This window comes from Oncorhynchus keta, unplaced genomic scaffold (genome assembly GCF_023373465.1).
Source record: "Oncorhynchus keta strain PuntledgeMale-10-30-2019 unplaced genomic scaffold, Oket_V2 Un_contig_19212_pilon_pilon, whole genome shotgun sequence".
Classification (NCBI taxonomy): Eukaryota; Metazoa; Chordata; class Actinopteri; order Salmoniformes; family Salmonidae; genus Oncorhynchus; species Oncorhynchus keta.
In genome coordinates, this window is record NW_026281343.1 from 147,825 (window position 1) to 153,238 (window position 5,414).

A 5,414-nucleotide genomic window follows, 5' to 3' on the forward strand; every position below is an offset into this window, starting at 1 on the left:
AGCGTCCTTCACACGCCTGACTTTGTGGATACTGGAGCACATGACCACCTCTCTGGTGTCCATCCACTTCACAAAGAGCAGGCCATCTTCACGGATCCATCTCATGGTACCCCGCTCAGCCCGCTTAGGCATGTCATTCACCTTGGTTTTTGGAAAGCCCACTATTCGGCAGAATGGTGCCAGAAGCCCACACATCCCGCTTCCTCAGCTCTGTAAACAGGGTAGGGCTTGTGTAAAAGTTGTCCACAAAAAGTTTGTAGCCCTTTCCCAGCAGTTCAAAATCTAATAACTGCATTACAGAGTCATAACTAAGTCCCTTACCGGTCACAAAACTGCTCTTCCCCTCATAAACAAAAAAATTGCATGTGTATGCACACAGAATCAGCCAAAACAAACCGTTTGTAGCCCCATTTAGCTGGTTTGTTGCGCATGTATTGCTTTAGGCCAATTCTGGCTTTTGAAGCTACCATCCTCTCATCGATGGAAATGTTCTGGGCAGGCTGAAAATAGGTTTTGCAAGCCTCAACAATGCTGGGGTAGAGAGGTTTTATTTTGCACAGCCTATCAAACCTTGCTGTGCCTCTTCTTCTCGTTGTCCTCATCAACTTCTGGGTCACTGATATGAAGCGCCCGTGAGATTGTCAGAAACCTCTTGCATGATATGACCGTGGATGGGAAAGGCAGTTGATAATATAATAAATAATATATGCCATTTAGCAGACGCTTTTATCCAAAGCGACTTACAGTCATGTGTGCATACATTCTACGTATGGGTGGTCCCGGGGATCGAACCCACTACTCTGGCGTTACAAGCGCCATGCTCTACCAACTGAGCTACAGAAGGACAGGCTGTCTTCAGATAGGCTGTTTTTTTCCATATTACTTATATACCATCCAATCTTCTCAGGTGGTCTTCAGTGCATGGGGGGTACTGTTGGGCTAAGGGACGATTTGTGATTGGGTAGAACGGTCTGGGAGGATGTCCTTTTCCCTTTGGTACAATGATGAGACATCTCATCACTGATTGGTTCTGTGAGCAGGAACAGCTGAATGGCAGAACCGCTGGCCATTACAGATTATGGCCGTTATCTCAAATACACTAAACACACATGCAAAAACACACACACACACACATCTGTGCAAATGTTGTAGGTTCTAAAGCTATCGTGGAATTGCTCAGATCCATACCCGCAACATACACTGTGTGTAAAACTGCAGTACGTGCGTCGATTTCCCTGAAGAGAGAGCGTGTGTGTGTGTGATTGCTCAGTGGGTTGCTCAACAGGGCTGAAGCGAGACACAACCTACCCTGAAGTTATTAATCAATAATTGCATCTCAAGCAGGGCCTTTACAATCAACCATCTCCCTCTCTGGACCTGAGTGACCTTTCTTGACACACACACACACACACACACACACACACACACACACACACACACACACACACACACACACACACACACACACACACACACACACACACACACACACACACACACACACACACACACACACACACACACACACACACACACACACACACACACACACACACACACACACACACACACACACACACACACACACACACACACACACACACACACACACACACACACACACACACACACACACACACACACACACACACACACACACACACACACACACACACACACACACACACACACACACACACACACACACACACACACACACACACACACACACACACACACACACACACACACACACACACACACACACACACACACACACACACACACACACACACACACACACCTCGTTCTTCCTCATCCACCCTGTGGACTTCCTCCTCTCCTTTTTAAGGAAAGTAATGAATTCCAGAAAAGGCCTCATGGTGCTGAGCCTCTGAGGTCAGCTCCCAACAATCTGTGTCTCTTCTCTCAACAGGACCCCCTGGGGGAATTTGAGCCAGTCTTTGTGTTCCTCTGTTAGGAGTGTGTGTGTGTGTGTGCGTGCGCGTGTGTGCGTGTGCGCGCGTATAGCTCCTCAGGCCCCAGTCGGGTCAGTTCTCTACATTGCCCTTCTGTGTGGGACGTAGTCTCTGATGCAGCCTGTAGTCTTGGGACAAGGCCCTGCGCGGGGTGGCCGGGGAGCAGAGCTGGGGGGCCGACAGAGCCTGGCCTGGGGTGGAGGTTGACATATGGTGGGGGTGTACAGTCCTGCCTGGCTGGGTCCTGCCGCAGCTTACAGAGTGCCTGGTGGAGGAGGTGCTGTCCTCGGGTAGAGCTCCTCCAGGATCTCCTCTTCCCTGGTTCTCCAGCTGAGCCTCACACACCTCCAGCAGGGACACCACCTGCTCCCTCAGGGGGAGGGACTTGAACCGGCGCTGGGCCAGGTAGAAGAAGGCCTCTACGAATGCCTGCAGACCCATCCCCGCTTCTCTGGAGCCAGGCAGCATGCTGGCCCAGCGTCGTGTGACGTCGATGTAGAGGATATCCACAGTCGCCATGGAGAAGTGACTGTTGCTCAGTTTACAGTTCCTGATGAAGGTTCTGAAGCCAGTGGGCCCCAGGCGCATGTTGCCCTTGACGCCCAGGAAGCGCAGGAAGAGGGCAGTGATGCGCTCCACGGTCCGCAGGTAGCTGAACTGCTTGGTGTACTTAGGGAACACCTGCTTCAGACACATAGGGTAGGACACGCCCCTCCTCCCCAGACCCCCTCACTGGTGACCCCGACAGCTCCTCCTGCTCTGGGTAGGACGTTAGTGATTTCTTCTGAGCAGGGTCCATGAGACGAAGTGTGTCCCTAATGACTCCCACCTTCACCTCCTCGTCTACTGGGCTGGGGACGTACTCAAACACCCCCGGGGACACTTCCTGCTCGTGTTCTATTCTCATACTGGGGTTGGCGTTGACCTCCAGTCAAACTGGCTTTAGGTTCTTCATCAGGAGGATGTCAAGATCTGGAAACAAGTGGGTCCTGGTTTGCCGGGCGGTATGTCGGCCTGGTAGTAAACCTTGAGCTCAGGAACCAGGGTGATGATCGTCTTGATGACCAGAGAGATGATGTCTGACCACACCTTCTTAATGTCCACTCCTTTAGAGGCCAGGCGGTAGAGCACGCTGGAGAAGGTGCGCTTGCTGCCCGACGACAGGCTGTCGGAGTGGACGAAGTTCCCACTCTGGACGTTGAGAGAGTAGTTGGTCAGGTGCATGAACACGTGGCTCAGGTTCTTCTGACTGGGCTCCTGGTATGGCTCGGTACAGAAACGCGACAGCCCCTCTTTTGCGATATAGATCTCCAGTGGCTCCAGGGACTTGACCAGCACGTAGAGACGGATGTCGAACTTGAGCTTGTCGATGAGCAGGGGCTTGTGGATGTACTCCTGGACCACGGACTGCTTGGTATGAGACCCCGCTATGACTCTGAGGTCGCCGGGGTCACGGATGAGGTAGATGCCATCTCCCTGGGACCCTCCGTCCGGCTTGATGATGAAGGTGGGCTTCTGGGACACGTCACCGTCCTTGGCCAGACTGATCTGTGTGGAGAAGAGCTGGTACTCCTCGGGCAGGATCCAGGAGCGGGGGTAGAAGTTGTACTCCTCAGGGAACAGCTCCTGCATGGTCCTTACAGCTCGGGTCAGGTTGATCTTCCTCAGCATCTCAATCATACCTGGGAACTTGTTGACCTGTCCAGAGATGATGTTGTCATTGTCATGGAAAGAGACACCATGCCAGTAGATGTCACAGGCAGACCGTCTACCCACAGGGAACTTTCAAATGCATTGATAGCAAGTGAATATCGTCCGATCATCGGGACTAGACTGCCGTGCGGCAGATGTGCCCCTGCCTGGCTGTCACTGTGCCTTGGTCGGCGGAAGAGTCATTTTGGCAACTATATTGATAGAGGGGAGCAGTTTTCCAGTAATCTTTCAGGGGTTTTAGCTTCACAAGACCCATGTACATGACCATTGACATGAAACAAAAAAGATCTGAAATGGAAATGGGCTTCCATCCCTCTTTCTTGCCTGCCTGCTTCTTAGCACCGTACTTATTAGTGTTCAACACCAGGGAATCAACAACTGCCGAGGTGAAAAACAGCTGAAAAAGTTGCATGGGGCTGTACTTAGACGTCATGTCCAGCTGAGGTCCTGATGGCCTCTTTGGTCTGAATACTGGAGGTGGTGGCACCACATCCTCCTCCAGCACAGTCATCTGATTGCAGGTTCAGCCCTTCCCCACCTCCACTTCTTTGTCACAGACTTCACACCTTGCAGGGCGGGGGTAGGTGTGGAGCCAGAGACCGCAGGGGTCCAGCTAGATGATCCAGCTCCTGTCGGGGATGGGCACCTTGCCAGTGGGGGCTCCCAATCAGAATCGGAGGGACTTTGAAATAAAGACACAGAAACACAGATTATATTAGAGTAGGGAATGTAAATCACACAGATGAGGTTCAGACACACGCAAAGGGAAAGCCATGTGGGCACCTCAACAAACATTTCATGTTTAGCTAAACATTATATTTAGGAACACACACGCAAAAGGAAAGCCATGTGGGCACCTCAACAAACATTTCATGTTTAGCTAAACATTATATTTAGGAACACACACGCAAAAGGAAAGCCATGTGGGCACCTCAACAAACATTTCATGTTTAGCTAAACATTATATTTAGGAACACACACGCAAAAGGAAAGCCATGTGGGCACCTCAACAAACATTTCATGTTTAGCTAAACATTATATTTAGGAACACACACGCAAAAGGAAAGCCATGTGGGCACCTCAACAAACATTTAATGTTTAGCTAAACATTATATTTAGGAACACACACGCAAAAGGAAAGCCATGTGGGCACCTCAACAAACATTTCATGTTTAGCTAAACAACATTATATTTAGGAACACACACGCAAAAGGAAAGCCATGTGGGCACCTCAACAAACATTTAATGTTTAGCTAAACAACATATTTAGGAACACACACGCAAAAGGAAAGCCATGTGGGCACCTCAACAAACATTTCATTACTTATATATACATGTCAAATATTTCAAACTACATGAGAATTACTTACCAATCGAGAATGGCATCCTCACCATACATAAACATGTCCTCAAATTGACAGTCCAAACTTGACACACAATCTGATAGATCTTCTTGGACTTCTGTGTCACTTTGTCGTTCAATCTCGGTAATAATATCATGTAGATCCGTATACCTGGACTTTGCCTTTGCTTTTACAGATTTACTGGCCATAATTACTTCAATAAAAGAGCGGAAAATTATCTTGACTCAAGACTGCGTCGCGCAAAGAAACTGCCTCCTTCTGGTAGAAATTCCAATGGCGAAAGAGTTTCATTCAAGAGCTGGTCTTCCCTGATATAAACAATTGCTATTTGCATTTACCTCAGTCCATTGGCTATTTA

General features: G+C 49.4%; 1 pseudogene; it reads right to left on the reverse strand.

Annotated features, from left to right (window-relative positions):
- Window positions 1–2,013: 2,013 nt before the first annotated feature.
- Window positions 2,014–4,203, reverse strand: LOC127920377 (tubulin polyglutamylase TTLL11-like; annotated as a pseudogene).
- Window positions 4,204–5,414: the final 1,211 nt, after the last annotated feature.